The sequence below is a fragment of the Protopterus annectens genome, chromosome 2.part2 (assembly GCF_019279795.1).
Source record: "Protopterus annectens isolate FY-2018-M chromosome 2.part2, PAN1.0, whole genome shotgun sequence".
NCBI lineage: Eukaryota > Metazoa > Chordata > Ceratodontiformes > Protopteridae > Protopterus > Protopterus annectens.
Window position 1 is genome coordinate 644494872 of NC_056730.1, and position 17711 is coordinate 644512582.

The window sequence follows — 17711 nt, forward strand, 5'->3', positions numbered from 1 at the left end:
ATATATACAGAAAATATACATTAAAGCAGAATTCAATCAGAGTGGTATAAACAGAGATCAGTATTATTGTACCAGTATCAACAAGTGAAGATAAAAATAAATACGGAGATAATATCCTCAGTCACTAGTAGCAAAAGACATAGGAGTTTAGCAATCATATAAGGAGAGTGAAGAGATTAGGTTATAGAGCAGGAACATAGCCAGGAAGAGTTGAGATGATTTTTCAGCGTTTGTTTGAAGGTGGTGGTGCTGCCTGTGTTTCTTATAGAAGGCAGAAGTGAGTTCCATAGTTTGGTGACGGTGAAGCCATTGAGGAGTTGACCAGCAGGTAAGGTGGGCTTAGCTACTTTTAGACGCAGATGATTTTCAGATCTTAGATGCCTGCTGGAATGGTATTTGGCAAGTAGAGTTTAGAGAGCAGGACAGTCTGTGGGTCTGTATATTATTTTTTGCACAGTAGTTAGTTGGGTGAATGAGAGATGGTGGGGGAGTTCCAGCCACCTTAATTGTTTCAGTGACTTACAATGGTGGGATGAGAATGTGGCCTTGGTGGCAAATTTTGCTATTCTGTTGTAACACATAGCAAGTTTGGATTTTGTAGAATTTTGGATATTAGTGAGGAGAGGGGCACCATAAAGGAGAGAGGGTAATAAAAAGGTAGTTGCAAGGGTTTGTCTAGTAGAGAGGCTAAGAAAGTGTTGGTGCCTGTAGAGCATACCAAGCTTTTGGAGTGTTTTTTTTGATATTATTGTTTATGTGTAGATAAAAGTTAAGGTTTTCATCTATAATAATGCCTAGTAATTTAGTGTGTGGGACAACTTCTAAAGCGGTATTGTCTTTGGCTTGTATAGTGAAGAGTTTTTTATCAAATGGAGTGGTTTTTCTAGGAGTAAAAATTACTAGTTTAGTTTTTTTTTTGATTTAGGGCAAGATGATTGTTAAGCATCCAAGATTCAGTAGATGTGAGGGCATTCTGGGTATTTTGCTGGAGTTCAGAGCTGGAATTTGCAGTGCATATTATTGTAGAGTCATTAGCATACTGGATTACTGAGCATTGTCGGAGAGTGATGTGAAAGTTGTTAATAAAGATGCTAAATAAGAGAGGACCAAGTATGGAGCCTTGGGGTACCCCTGTGGAAGTATTGAGGAAGGGAGAGAAAGACTGTTGCCATTTGGTGGATTGCTGCCTATTGGAGAGATAGTTGTTGTATCATTGTAGGGTAGAGGGAGAAATGTGGAGGGTGGATAGTTTAGAGAGTAGGATAGTGTGGGAAATGGTATCAAAAGCTTTAGAGAGGTCAAGAAAAAGTGAAGCAATTATTTTACCAGAATCCCGTGCCTGGTTAACAGTATCAAGAAAGGCTAGGAGGGCGGTAGTGGTGCTGTGTCCTTGTCTGAAACCATGCTGAGTGGGAGATAAAATTTGATTTTCATGCAGGTGGTTGAAGAGTTGGGCATGGATGCATTTTTCCAGTATTTTAGAGAGGGGTGAGAGAATTGCTATGGGTCGAAAGTTTGTGGTGTCTGTGTTGGTGCTGCCTTTGTGTAAGGGAAGAATGAATGTTTTTTTCCAGATGTCTGGGACAAGGGATTCTTTAATTGATCTGTTAATGAGTATGCTGATGTGATAAGCTATAGAGTTTGCTGCTAGCTGCAGAAAGTGTGGGGGTAGATTGTCAGGGGCCAGAGTACAGTGTTTTAACTTAAGTAAAAGTTTTTTTTTTATTGTGATGGTGGGTATGGGGGAGAATTTTAGGTTAGGGTTAAGGGTAGGCTTGTTTTCTGGGATGATTTGGTCATCAGCTGTCTTGGTGTTGGTGCTGTTAACTGTAGGAAAGGTGGCGGTTAGTTTAGCTATGGTGTCAGTGAAGTAGGAATTGAAGAGGGTAGCAAGTTCAGTGGGTGTTTTTTGTGGGTCAGGGGATGGATTGCTTTGAGAGCCTGGGTGTAATAGTTGGCTGATGGAAGACCAGAATTTTTGGGGATTATTTTTATGTTGGCTTTGTAGGTGGAAGTAGTGGTCTTTTTTATCAGTGGTTATTAGACGTTTTGCCTGGTTACGTAGTTGCTTTCTGTGTAGTTGAGTTGAGGGGTCTTTGTTTTTCTGCCATGATTTCCAGATTTTATCCCTTGTGGACATTACTTCTTTGGTGGATTTTGAGAGCCAGCATGCATGGTTATGTTTTATTCTTTTTTGGCGGGTGGGTGCATGCCTATTTAGGATGTCTAGAAATGTTGAGTTAAAGAATTCAACAGCCTCATTTAGTGGTAGGGATTTGAGGGGTTTCCAGTTTACTTTAGCTAAGGTTTCATTAAATATGGATGATTGGAACTTAGTCAAATTTCTGGTAGATTTGTATTGGTGTTGGCCTGTGGTTGGAGTAGTTTTGCGTATGATATATGCTGGGTGGTGGTCACTAATGGTATTAGGTAGTATGCCTGCACTGATGACATTGAAATGGTGGGACACTAATATCCAGTCTATTGTAGAGCCCCAGTTGTAATTATTGTGATGTCTTCAATTAGTTGGGAGAAGTTGTAAAGATTTATGTTTTTTGAGAGGTTGTTGTGGCTTATATCTAGCCAATCGATATTTACATCACCTAGAATGATGGTTTCATTATCTATATTTTGGGAAGTCCAGGCAAGTATGTTTTCTAATACTGGTATGTTGTTTCCTGAGGGAATATAAAGAGCAATTATGCAAATGTTTTTATGGTTGTTAAGTTTTAATATAGAGATTAGCATTTTGGCTGGGGAGAAGTTGGGTGTTGGTTTTGAGTAGGGGATTAATGTGTAATTGCTAGGGAAAAGTATTCCTACTCCTCCTCTCTTGTTGGGTCGATCAACTCTCAGGCATGAGTAGCTTGGGGGAAGAAATTCTGTGTCTCTTATATATGATTTCAACCAGGTTTCAGTAGCTGCTATAATATCTGGGTTGTACTTAGAAATCCAGGCATGGAGTTCAGGTATCTTGTTCCTAAGGCTTTGGTGATTTATGGTTGATAGCATAAGAGATTTACTAGGTTTGCTGGAGCTGATGGGGGCTGGGCCTGGGTTGGGTTGTACATCACCACACTGGGAAATAGTGCTTTGGCAAATTGTGTAGGTTATACTTCTCAGTTTTTTCCTAAAAATGATGTAGTTGCTGCTGGTGGTATGATGAGGGGATTGTCTTTGGAGAGGTAGAATTTTCACTTTGCATAGTACAGAGGTATTAGCTGTTAATAAGCCAGGGTGGATGTCTGAGTAACTTGATAATTGTGGATTATGGGTGCTGGTTGTACATGTATGTGCCAGAGGTATGTTGGGTGCCTGGAAAGTTGTGATTATTGTTAGGAGAGAGAGTGTAAGTGAGAGAAGCAAGATCAAAGTAATAGTTGTGATAAACATGATGGTGGTTGAGTACAGTGTGATAAAGAATATGAGCAGGATAGAAGTAGTTTAGAGGATGCAGTACTATATGGGCTTATTTAGAAATGGGTGGGGAGGTAGAGTACAATAATGAGGAGGTATGATAGAGGAATAATTAGGGGGGTTTTGGGATAGGTGGAAGAGAAGTATGGGAGGGGTCAGGCTAGGTATAAGATTGATGTTATGGGGGGAGTGTGGAGATGGGGGCAGGGAGGGGAGCGGAGTGAGCATAGCGAACAGAGCGGGTTCAGCCCCACAGGGAGAAGACCTGAAAATATTATCAGTTTAAAGGTGAGTACTGAGCTTAAAATATCAGTATCTAACAAAAGCTTAATTGAAGCAGCTCTGGAATACTTTAAAACTGCCAAACAGCCCTGTTTATGTGCCTGCAGTGTAAATTAGAGAGAGTTGTGATTAGTCTAGAGACTATGCTGAAAGTAAAAGCAAAATTTACTAAACAGTAAAGGCTTGGGACTGTGTGTGTGTGTGTGTGTGTGTGTGTGTGTGTGTGTGTGTGTGTGTGTGTGTGTGTGTGTGTGTGTGTAAGGCTGATTCAAGGTATTGTCCCAGTCTAGTGTCACTTGGCTGGAACCCTTCACTGATGTTGTGCAAACACCTTTTAAGCCTTAAAACCTAACAAAAACTAAGTTGCAATTCACCTATTACAACAGAAAAGCTGTAGGGTGTCAGGTTCTTGCTTCCTGGAGTTTTATTTAGTTACGATAGTCAGCTTCAGTGGATGAAGTGGAAAATGTGTATTGTAGTTAATCCCAAGTGGGGGTAGGGGTTACGCATGAAAGAAACCCATGCAACTATTACAACAAAAAAGCTGTAGGGTGTCAGGTTCTTGCTTCCTGGAGTTTTATTTAGTTACGATAGTCAGCTTCAGTGGATGAAGTGGAAAATGTGTATTGAGGTTAATCCCAAGTGGGGGTGGGGGTCACGCATGAAAGAACCCCATGCAATAGCTGTGCATGCACAATGAACAGAGGGGCAGGGAACCTAAAGCAGTAATAGGATGGAAAATAAATATAAATATACTTGTCCTCCCTGAAACAGCAGCACCAATGTCAATGACATGGTGTTGTGCATTTTCCAGTGAGCTGTCTGGATCCCTGACAGTGGATAGGAACTCTTCATTTGGTGTCAGTGATTGCTGTGTAGCAGCCCCCCCCCCCCCGGTAGTCATCCATTCACAGGCCACTGCAGCTGCTCTCCTCTGGGCCTTTGAAGTCATGTCAATGGCCATGTGGTGCACCTAATTATTTGTTCTGCTCTGGCCACCTACTGTGAACAGCAACTATCTACTGTCAGATTTGCATTCTGCCAGACATATCCCCGCATTCCCCTCTCAAGCAGAAAGGCACCATGATGCCAAAATGCTTCCACAATGACTTCATTTTCAAGGTCTCTGAAAGGGGGGGGGGGGATTTTGAGGATTGGGGCACCTGGGTGCCATAGTCCTAGGTGACATAAAACACAAAAGAAGGATAATACACATATGAATCGCATAAATAAAAGTCCTGTTTGATATAACACATAAAAGGTAATATTTCACTATTACTCACTGGAGAAACATAAAACAGTCAAGATATTCAAATATAAAAAAGGAATTGTGTAGTTGTAACATATTACAATCACACACAAAGCAAGGCTGAATCCAAAACAAAGAAAGTAACAATAGCAAAATCGTGTTTGTGCCAAAACAATACAACTTTGCTCCCCCATCCACAAACAACTGGCAAATGACACATTTTGCTAACAAACCATTGAAATGATAAACATGCTATCAAGTAAACTGTCCCTGAAACATGTGTACAGATTTACCACAGAACATTCCATTTTAAGCAAATTCCAGTCATGTCTACCTGTGGCCAGCACTCTCTTGGAAGTGTGTATGGTCCATCCTAGAAGGGGCTAACACTCCTGTGTCATTGACAATATAGGACATTTACATTTTACAGAAATAACAATAGAATAGTATACAGAGAAAAACAGTTGTAACATTAGCACTTGTGATAAGAGTTAATAAGGCTGTGCATCTGAGAAAGTAAAATGCCCTGACAAGCATGCCTATGTCATCACTACACTTCTAAGAAATGCATACAGGTAAAAGTAGCATTTGCTAATGCATATCTATATCTATATCTATATCTATATCTATATCTATATCTATATCTATATCTATAAACAGATTTTTCTTTCTGACATTTCAGCATGCTGTATATAGCAGAAAAATGCAAGCATACCTTATTAATATCAGTAGTTTTCATTGCAAATAAATCCCAAAGTAATATATTTTTCTGTGTTATCCAAATAAACAAATCTCCTCACCTCCAGGTTCCCTAGATTCACAGTTCCCTTTTTATAGTGTCAGTTCAGGGCTGTGAGCACAGTGAAGATGGAAATGAGGTGTGAACTCATTAGAATTGCTGAATCCCAAATACCTGGCTCTGTGTTGCAAATGTAAACGTAGTACAGGGACTTCTTCAGTGTTTGTTGCTAATGGATTACAGCTGTGAATGATTACTGATAGGGCGAAGGAAAACACAACTGCATTTCAGACTCCCCTACCTCCAGTGGGTATGTCAGCCAGCTTACACTTACAAAGTGTAGAAATATTTGTATCAAGGTATTAAATGTAAGTAAGCTGCACACATTGTACAGTTTCTGTTGAGTAACATCCAACCTCCCCCTCACTTCTTGACAACTGTATATTACTGACATTTAATATCCTCACACATTTTAAGGGCAGTGATACAGAATCCCTTACAGACTGCATGTCTCAGATTAGTGGTAAGATAAAACAAGAATGGTGACAAACACAGAGAGAGAAGACAGAGACTGCATGTATGCAAGCAATAGTCAGAAATGGTTGTGTGATCATTTACTGTACTGCTTATGAAATTAATACATGTACAAACAACTGCCATACGTTTTGTTAGTACTGTGTATGTTGTTGCAGTTGGTTGCATGCACAATGATTTTAGTTCTCTGCTGCAAAGTTGTTTGTGTGGAAAAGAGGGATAAGAGACCCTTATTGTGTTTCGAAGCTCCATTGCAGTGAGAGTTCAAATCCAGACTATGTAAAAATATTTCATGTGTACCAACATAAATCTTGTTTATTTAATAGATTTCTTTTCTTCATTTTACCTAACTTTCCCTTTTTTGTGTGAATTTTTAATGCCAGTGTTTGTGTGGTGCGCTTAGTCCAAACAAGGGAAATGTAGAAACACAAGGAATATTAGGTTTAGCTGTGCTCATCTCGTTTGCACGATGGTTAGCAGTGCACAAACCTGGAATAGTGGTCCACAAAAGAAGCAGACAAAACACCTGCAGACAGGGTGTAGACATTGTAAAAGTAAAAAAAAGATACATTTTTACAGTTTTAGCTTTCCATCATGCAACATTGCTTAGCAAAGTTGCATGTCGGTTAGCAAGCTTCCCCAACCCCTACAGCTATCGAAAAGCCGCAGACAGGATGCAGTCAACAATTTAAAATGGATACATTCTATTAATTCTGGTGGGCACCGTGCAAATACGGTAAACTGCATTGTATGGCGGGTAACACACAGAACTTAAGAATGAATAGGGAATTATGCGGCTGACATTTAACTTTTCCTGTGGTAGCAAGTGTAAGTATAGAGCTGTAATACAGATGATCCTGGATTCTAATAAAGGAAGTGCAACATTTTTTACTGTTGTGACAGTCCAGTTTATAGTAATGAACAGAAAAATGTACAAGTGTTATTTCAACATTCTTGTCGCAACAGGTATAAGTGTAGATTGTCAGACATTTTTACTATTGTTCCATTTCATATTATATTCTATCTCACTTATAACACTTTAGACATAATTATAAATAGTGGAGCTGATACGAATTATATGTATGAGGGATAAGACACCCTTACTGTGTTTTCAGATGTATGACTGAGGGTATACTGTCTACTACATTTGTGTAAGTATAATTCTGCTATCTGGACTTGGATGGCCTTCACACTCAAATAAGACACATAAACAAATGAATCTATATACAAGGACCTTGTCAGGTCACACACATACATGGCTAACACCTGAAACTGTAATCTGTATTTATGAATGAGTCATGATTATGTCTGAGAAGCACTTCTTCTATGACAAAGATGGAACATCACCGCTGTGAAAGAAAATGTTTTGTCCCTTATGCATAGGTATCAATCCTACACTGTAAAAATCAATTTTATCAGTATATAAAGTCAAACCAAAAATGCGTCAGGCCATGAAATATATACCCCCAGTGCATGTCTTCAAAGTTAAATCACCTAACAGTTACAGCAGTAGACATAACCTTCCAGTTTCAAAAATTGCTTTCCTCCCTGTGGCACTGTTGCTCTCTGCTTAACATCATGCAACTGTGGTTTGCATCATTTCTTGGGTTTGCACACAACCAGTGGACATAACAGGAAATGGCGGGAAGTCATCATTTGCCATTGCTCTACTTTTAGGATTAGACATATCTGACATTAGAGGGGAAGGTGCAGGATTTAGGATGCAGAGGTGGGTTGTTCAGGAGTCCTGAATATTTATTGGACTCTTGGCAAAGTGGCACAGCCAAAAGCTTCTGCAGGGGACTATTCTGGCTACCAGTACAAGTCTGAGGATTGGAATAGTCTGGTCAAGGCTGTATCCAGTGTGACTGGCATCCCATGCACTGGAGAACAGTGTAGGTACAATTTCAATGATCTAAAAAGTCACAACAGGGATATGCTCGACCAGTGGTTGGATAACTTTCAAACTAGTGACATAATGCAGTTATGTAAGTATGGTAATAAAGAAAATTTGTAATACATAGAAAGCTAAATATAGGCAAGACTAGTATGCCTAATGCTCTTCTGTTCATTTTGTTTTCTTTTCTTTTCTTTTCACAGCTAATCCTGAAATTGAATTGAATCGGCAGGCTCATGCTGATCATTTGGAGAGACTCAGGGAAGCAAATGTTATGTATGCAGCACAAGAAAAGTATTATTGTAGCTTTAAAAATTAAAGACAGATTTCTTTTTTGTTTTCTATGCAGTAGTAGCAAGTAGCAAAGTGAGCATGGATATCCTAACTGTAAAAGCAAGTATGCATGCATACGTCTGTAGCACAAACCAATTTAAGAGTCAAGTGTAAGACTGTAGTCAGCTGTTGTGGTTTCACATACCACGAGTAGCAACTACACAATACTGCAGTTCTTTGATACTATTATATAAATTAAACTCTATACATGTGACATAAATGCCCTGCTTTTAATTGTAATCTATATAACTGGACCAAGCATATATGCAAAATATGCACATTGCAATGATTACTTGTGCAATCCATAACTATAGTTTGTAGTTGTTAGGACACATACTTAAATATAATAGTTAAGATAAAAATAGTTGTATAATTTTGATAATGCATTGTATGTCACATATGATAATTACTAATTTTATCTCATTTTTTCTCTCACCCCAACCCTTATCTGTTTTTTTTTCTATTATGTGTCTTCAAAATGTCTCCATGTCATTCATCTGTATCAAATCATTAAATGCTTCACAGCACAGTGACATAGGCCAACCCCAGTGGGTTGGCCTGCCTCTGCTCCATTGGCTCCAGCACTAATGCTCAGCACATCTGGGACCCAACCTTGAAGAAGTGCCTCTGCTGCCCCTGCACTACATGCACCCTCAGGTAGCACCACCCTGGCAGCTGGTGCTGTGGTACTCTCCCAAAGTACTGATGGAGGTGAGGATTTCATCCCCCACCAGGAGATGCCAGCATTTGTGCATAGGGTCATGCACAGCAAAATTAGTGCAAGTCTATGTCAGATGGAGAGGCTGCTTTCCCTCATGGTCCATAGGAGGAGAAGACATCAAGCACTCCAACAGCCAGTGGAGTAAGGGGACAGTGATGACAACCCTGCAGGTTAGGACTAGATTCTCACTGTTCTCATGTTTGATGGGCATGAAGTTGTGTTGTCCCCTTCCTCACATCAGTCATGGTGTCCCCCAAACTTTGTGTCCCTCACTGTCCTTGTGTCTTGTCTTGCTTGCCCTGTTTGCATTTGCTTCCTCACCTACCCAACTTATCAGACCCAAAAATACCAACATCCCTTACCCAGCATTCCTCTCTTACTGAAATAAAAAAATGAGGACCTGTTGCACAAAAAAAATCTACCCAAACATAGCTCTCCATTTTGCACATGTGCCTTCTTGACACACTTGATTCAACCCAATTGGCTATAAAACAGGATTGCTTTGTTGTGACCCCTCTGTGAGGAGGTGACAGTCCAAATTCAGCTAATATTCTGCACATGTTTTCACTTTACACTGTTAAAGAAATGGATAGCTAGGGTTCTTTCCTCCATCCCTTCTGCATATTTCTATATTGTTTTTCTTTTGTTCTTCTCCCAGCTTGCCTCCCATTTCACCACTTTGCTCTCTACCCCATTTTAACACCTATAATGTGGTCAAAAATAGAATCACAGACAACACTCATAAGTACCAAGAAAACCAATGGAGCCCTTCACTTTTTGGCCTATGTGTTTGCTTGGAGGTTGGCATCAATGCCAAGTGACAATGAACAGCTCTTCAGTGGTGCAGTTACCTCTATGCAATGTTGCTTAAACACACTGCACTATGGCAAAATACAGTAACACACGGTGAAGGTGGACTAAAGTAAAATTTCACTGCATTATCAATACGTATTTAAACATATTACATATACCTGGATTTGAACCCTATATATCATCTGGGGTCAAAAATAAATGTGTTAATGCATTTACACCTGCTACCACAGATTCAGCTAAGCAGCATGTGTGTTTCATACACTCAGTACTAACTCTCATAATTTTAGCAGTTAGTCTCGTGTTTGTGCACTGCTTAACTATGTGCAAACAGGGAAAGCAATAGAAATGTGTATCCTGCATGCGTAAACACTTTGCAGTCATTGGGCAAACCCACTGCTCGGTGGTGTGCTATGCAAAATGTACAAAAGCATGTATTACCTTTGTTTACTAATCATGTAGTCTTCATGCCGTGAAACTGGTTAGATCTGACCACAAACTAATCACCATAAAAATCCACATCTCACCCACACCCCCTGCAAAGGTAACCACCATGAAAAACATCTTCAAAGCTGACTTTGGGCTCCTAAGAACAGAAGTGGCTAACTTCACGGCACCCATGTCAATGGAAAATAGATGCATGATTGCAGAATCATACACCGATGCACTGTAAGAACACGTACATAAATGCATGGAACTAGCCATGCCCAGCAGAACCAAGAAGCTCTCCTCCAAAAAAAGGAAGCCAATCTGGTGGTCCCCTGCTATTAATAAACTCTACAACAGAAGGAAGAAACTTTTGCAGAAAAAGGAGAAGCCCCAAGACTGGAAAACTCCCTTATTAGCCTCAACAAAAAGTTGAGATCCCTCATCAAAACCTCTAAAGCCAGCTATGAAGGCAGAATTGCAGCAGACACTAAAAACAACAGAAAAGGCTTCTATAGTTATATCAAGAATCTCCATGGCAATACACAGATTTGCTCTGAGTTACTGCACAATGGTAATTCCTATACTGAGCCAACAGATATTGCCAACATACTGGCTGACAGATTCAGTGCCAACTTTACCCCCCCCCCCCAGGTCCATAATGATGTGCTCCATAGCTTTACATATCAGACTCATCAGGCTAATGGGGCGGTAATTCCCTGCATTACTGCAGCACAGGTTAAAGCTTCATTGCTCAAGGCCAAGAATACAGTTTCCATGGGACATGAAAATATCCTTGGATGTGTTCTACATGAACTACAAAATGAACTGGCACCACATCTGTGTGCCCTGTTTAATCACAGCCTCACCTTAAGCTTTGTCCCTACTGAATGGTCCTTCTCCATAAAGATGGAGCAACTACAGACCTGGGAATTATCGCCCCATCAGCCTGATGAGTCTGATATGTAAGGCCATGGAGTGCATCATTATGGACCTAATTATCAAGGATATAGGGAATCTCCAAACTCTACATCCCATGCAATTTGGTTTTGTGAAAGGTAGATCATGCCTGTTCAACCTGGTTGACTTCTTTGAGTCAGTCAGTAGAGTTGTGGTTGAGGGCAAGGCAGTTCATGCAGCCTACCTCGATCTGGCCAGGGCCTTTAATACCATTCCCCACTCAGGAATTATTGATAAACTCACCAAACTAGGCATCAACCCCTATATCACTAGGTGGGTTGCAAATTGGCTCACAGATAGAACCCACAGTGTGAAAGTAGCGGACTCCAAGTCAGACTGCCAACCAGTCATAACAACACTCAAAAACAGTCATGCATGGAATCCCACAGGGATTGGTCCTGGGTCCGCTCCTGTTTGGCATCTACTTCTTAGAAGTCTAAGCCAACATGGAGGAACTCTGGCTGACGTAGTCTGCAGACAACTGCAAGCTGGGAGCCATTATTAACTCCCCAAGTGATATAGACATCCTACAGAAAGGCCTCACTGAGACCAATGACTGGTATCAAAACCATGGCCTTAAGCTTAATACCAAAAAATGCATTGTTATCCCCTTTGGGTAAACTCAGTTCCCACTAATTACCACATCGATGGGAGCCCACAGAACACTGAAGGCGTTATAAGAGATCTGGGGACACAGGTTGACAGCAACTTCTCCTTCGACCACCACATTGCCACTGTGGTCAGAAAGTCCTTCTATGTGGCAAACTCCAGCTATTCTCTGTCTCATATTGTCTAATAAGAGGTGATCTCTCCTTGACTTACAAAGCCATGTCTGACCCAGCTCTGTTATAAATGCTACATCTAAAGAAATCCCAATCCCTCCATACCACATGCTCCACACACCTCAACCTCATTACCACAATCAACAGAACATGCTGGAGGGACAGGTTCATAACCAAAGACTGCCTATGCTCTGGAATAGACTTCCCATACATGTCAAGCAGAGCACCTCACTGGCCCTCTTCAAGAGAAATCTTGATGAGTGGATGGGAAATAGAAAGTTCACCTTCTGGATCACTCCAGTGTCTCTACTTGATATAGGCACTGGGAACTAACATCGGGCGGCATAATGCCAGGGCACTTCTATGGGCTAGGCTTGTAAACACTCCAGGGCATTAGCCTAGTAGATACCTATGAACCTATAAACTACACGTAGAAACATAAATAAATGAAGGCCCTATCTATGAGTATGTCACATATTTACAATGCAGCCATGTGTTACTTCCCCCCCATGCACTGCAGCCTTGGTCTGTCAGTACTTGCTCAGAAATATATCAAATACACTACAGAAATACATAACAGATGTTGTGTGATATACCATGCACATCATAAGCATGACAATACACATTTAGATTTTCAAATACTTGTAATGTAATGTGAACACCTGTTTGCATATAGTTTGTTAAGCTGTCTCTTAAAGTGTACCTGTACATTGGAACACAACCATCACATACTACACATTGCACACTCATCAGTCTGGTAAAATGCAGATCTTGAAATATCAGCTGAACATGCTTACACAACCTTTTCATGCAGGCTTCCCAACATCTCTCCAAAATTCAATGCTGATGTTGACCACCATATGTGTCTGTCCTGCAGCTTTATAAAATGTCAGAATGGTGCTGTGGTGCTTGCATAAAGTATTGTGTTCTCTAATTGGTGTACTTAGACAGGCAGGGGTTCTGATCTCACTGCTGTCAACTGTGAGGTGTCTGTGTGTTTTTCTAGCCAGAGGAGCATAAGAGTGCATCTGACAGTTACCACTCCATTCCCATGAATTGACAATATTTTGACACTTGTACATGCCTGCACATCCATTTCATGCAGGTCTCCAAACATTTTCTCTCTAACATCCTGTGTTGATGTTATCCACCATAAGTTGTCCTGCAGCATTGTGAAAGTCAGACTTGTGCCATTATGCTTGCATAAAGTACTGTTTTCTCTAGTTGGTGTACTTAGACAGGTAGGGGTTCTGATCTCACTCCAGTCAACTGAGAGGTGCATATGTGTGTGTGTGTGCGTGTGTGTGTGTGTGTGTGTGTGTGTGCATGTGTGCATGTGTGCGTGTGTGTGTGTGTGTGTGTGTGTGTGTGTGTGTGTGTGTGTGTGTGTGTGTGTGTGTGTGTGTGTGTGTGTGTGTGTGTGTGTGTGTGTGTGTGTGTGTGTGTGTGTGTGTGTCTAGTCAGAGGAGCATAAGTGTGTATCTGACAGTTACCATTCCATTCCCATGGATTGCAATATTTTGACACTTGCACATGCTTATACATCCTTTTTATGTAAGCCTCCCAACATCTTCTCTCCAACATCCAGTGCTGATGTCATCCACCATAAGTTGTCCTGCAGCCTTGTAAAAGTCAAACATGTGCCATGGCACTGCATAAAGTACTGTATGTAAGGGTTCTGTTCTCACTGCAGTCACCTGAGGTGTATGTGTGTGTTTGCGCATTTGCTTGACACTAGAGAAAGCATTTTGCATCAGCATTTGGGACACTGCTATTATCATTTTCTCCTGCCAGACACTGCTGATGTCATCATCAGCTATAAACTGTTTTCTGACATTCTGCAAATGAGACATGAGCTGTGGTGCTTGCCTTAAATATAGAGTTCTCTAGCTGGTGTACTTAGATAGGTAGGGGTTCTGTTCTCACTGCAGTCAATTGGTGTGTGTGTGTGTGTGTGTGTGTGTGTGTGTGTGTGTGTGTGTGTGTGTGTGTGTGTGTGTGTGTGTGTATGTGTGTGTGTGTATGTTTGTGCACTTGCTTGACATTAGAAAGAGCATTTTACACCAGCGTGTAGGACAGTAGTATTAGCATTTTCTCCTCACCAGACACTGCTGACATCATCAGCTATAGCTGATTTGCAGATGTGCAATATTCCCCTCAGGGCAGGGTCAGAGACTGGCCTGTAGGCCAGGCACAAATCTCCTCATCCTGTACGATGCAGATTACTGTGACAGGGCTTTCAGTCTATCCACGTGTGCCATGGTGTGGTTTGTAAGGCCTGTATTTTCTCAGTGAGTAATCATAGACCTTTTCTATATGGACACTAGTAATATCCTGGCTGTGTGCAAAAGACATGCGTAGGTTCACAGGTTCATAGGCAGGTACTAGGCTATCGGCCCAAGGGCCTATGTAAGCCTAGCCAACAAGGTTCCATGGCTTACGCCACCCAAGAAAGTTATTTTCCTGTGCCACTGTCGAGCAGAGACACAGAAGTGATCCCTGGGGTGTATTTCCTATTTCCCATCCACTCATCAAGATTTTTCTTGAAGAGAGCTAATGAAGAATTTTGCTTGACATAGATGGGTAGCTTGTTCCAGAGTATAGGAAGTCTCTGGGACAGGAATCTATCCCTCCAGCATGTCCTGTTTATTGTGGTGACAAGGTTTAGGTCCCTAGAGCATGTAGCTTAGAGGGATTGGGATTTCTTTAGGTCTAGCATGTCCAACAGCTCTGGGTTTGACATAGCTTTATATGTTAGGCAGAGATCACCTCGGAGTAGGCAATATGCTACGGAGTAAAGCTGGAGTTTTTTGAGGCGGTCAGTGTAGGGCATTTGTTTGAGGCCAATAATCCTCTTTGCGAGGTACTTCTGTGGCCTTTCCAGCTGCTGCAGATGTTTTGTGAGGTACATTCCAAAAGGGGCGTTCTACTCTATAATGGATCTAATGAGTGTCGAGTAGAGGGGAACAATGACCTCTTTTTTCCTGGATGAGAACCCTTTTATGATGAGGTGTGCTACATAGAAGGACTGCCTGACTACTGTGGCAATGTGGCTATCAAAGGAGAGACTACTGTCCACCTGGGTCCCAAGGTCTCTTATCACGCATTCGGCGTGAGTTGTTAATGCTACATACACATCTTTTACATCTGTTAGATGTCCTAAAAGCGGTCATTGAGGGCATGCATGATGAGAACAGTATCATCCTGTGGAACTTGTCCAGGCCAAGGCATTTGACACAAATCCACACTGAGGTATTCACCCAACACTGTCAGTGGTGGCCATAAGCACCTATAGCACCAAGTGGGTACATCACAGGATCACATCTGTGGCATCTAAATATGTTGAAATGTGTAAAGTGACATATATCTCTGGTGCAGTATATCAGGGCTGTCTTTTAGGCCCTTTCAAGTCCATTATTTAAGTGACAGACGTCAAAAATTACATACACATACTGTGTCCAAACAGCTTTCTGGAGGACTTCAGATTTTGGGCAATCATTGACTCCAACTGTGATATTAATATAATACAGACAGTAGCAACACACACCAAAGACTGCTGCCACAGCCATGACAACACATAAGATGAAACAAAAACATGGGGGAATTTGTTACGCTATGAAAACAAATACACAAACCAAGGATAATATATGCATCACACCCTATAAGCAGACCAATTGGTATGTGACCTGTGTCCTGGGTTAGATGGTATGTGGAACATCCACCAGCATATGGCCACAGTGGTGAGTACTCCCTTGTATGTAACACAACTACTGAGTATGTGCAGGACATCCACATCAAGGGCCAGAATACTTCCATAGTTCATAGCCTTCCTCACACTAATAACTGAGTACAATGCACCCATTTTCATGTACCTCCCTGCACATCTTCCAGTGATGTACAACTGAAGTGTAACACCTTTGCCACAGTGAGCTGCCACACATCGTATTGGCCATATCTAGGTATTCTTTTTGTTACATAAACATTACTGTCTGATGGTACTGAACACCCACCAAGGTGTTACACCAGATGCATGTGTAATACCTGTTCTGGTGATGCACACAGTACATACATAGCTGTTTGACAACATTGATGGCATGGGTTACATTCATGACAGTGTGGATTGTGCCATATATATGCCATGCACACCAGTCAACTAGCCTGCATTTATCATAATGTCACTTACAGGTATAGCAGTGCCCCTCCTAACACCTCCAGCAGATGTTACAGTGTCAGGACAGTGTGCTTGATTACCCTCATAGACTGCTGACATGTCATAATAGTTGTACAAGTGTATTCATGCAGAACCATCTATGATCACTCAGAATCACATATGTTGTGTGAGATACATGGAATTACTGGTGGTATTATTCTGATTTTGTCCATGATTGTGCGTGCTTCTTTTACTGTTGTCCATGGGCCTGTAACTGGGTCCCACGTGGTGGCGACCCCTACTGACATTATACATATATGCAGGCAAATCAGTTTGCACAGCCTCACAGTATGCACCCAGTACCAGTTGTATATAACATCCCTGACAGATTTCCTCTCCATTGTTTATGACAGGATACTTATCTCACAAAGACATCTTCTGTATTGTTATGTCATCTTGTCTGACAGTCACATAATATAAAGTTTTATTGTGAAGTCCGTACTTTATCATGTTGATATGTGATTTGTGTTCCTGCTACAACTGTCTTTCATTTACATGCCTTCATCTTCTGTACATTACGATGTTTCACCTGTCCTCTTTCCCTGTGTTCATTCCTACAATTCATTTCTGTCCCTATGCAATATACACACTACCCCTGACTGCTTATTTTAAATGGCAGTCCATGTACCCTTATAGATCATTTACACAACTTTTGTACAGAATGGCTGGAATGGGAGTCCACAATACTCTGCACTGTATACACTGTCCTGTACTGTGTTCGGACCAAAGACATTACTATATAGTAAACCCTGGTAATCATTGTGGCATTCCACACAATCCCGCTAACCTAGATTGCTCTACTGTAAACAGGTTTGCTATTCGTGTTGTTTTACATGGCTTCCTGGGTGGCAACAGTGCTGCCAGCCATGAAACTGTGCTTGTTTACAATTAAACGTGGTGTGCATGTATCACCACTGCTGCTCACCACGCAAACATGAAAAATATGTGCAGCCTTCCAGCAAAGCGTACATGGAGTTTATTAAATCCCACAGTGTAATTTTGCAGGGAGGCAAGCCCACATGCATCACCCCATGTGAGGGGGGGGCTGCAACCCCCAACCCCTGCTAACTACGTCTGCCAACTCCGAGAATGCACTACAGTGCGGAAAAGGGCAAATTACCAGATCACCTCTGTACTGTGATCTCATTGAAAAGATTCTTGCTGCAATACCCAGTGGTCAACATTTCAGACCTTTGACCATGTGAACTCTGTGTTTAGTGGTTTGATGTTCTGAAATGTTGATTATGTGACATAGACCCAGGTATGTTTCTATTTCTCAAATAATGTTATAGTGAAAATGTTTCAGTAAAGAACATCCTGCAGTTAATCAGGTTTTATCTGCCATCTGTAT

At 41.3% G+C, this 17711-nt stretch overlaps 1 protein-coding gene across 1 annotated transcript in view; it reads left to right on the forward strand.

The window, feature by feature from the left end:
* VAX2 (ventral anterior homeobox 2) overlaps positions 1-17711 on the forward strand; it is a 487480-nt gene that overhangs the window by 406721 nt on the left and 63048 nt on the right. The window lies entirely within an intron of this gene.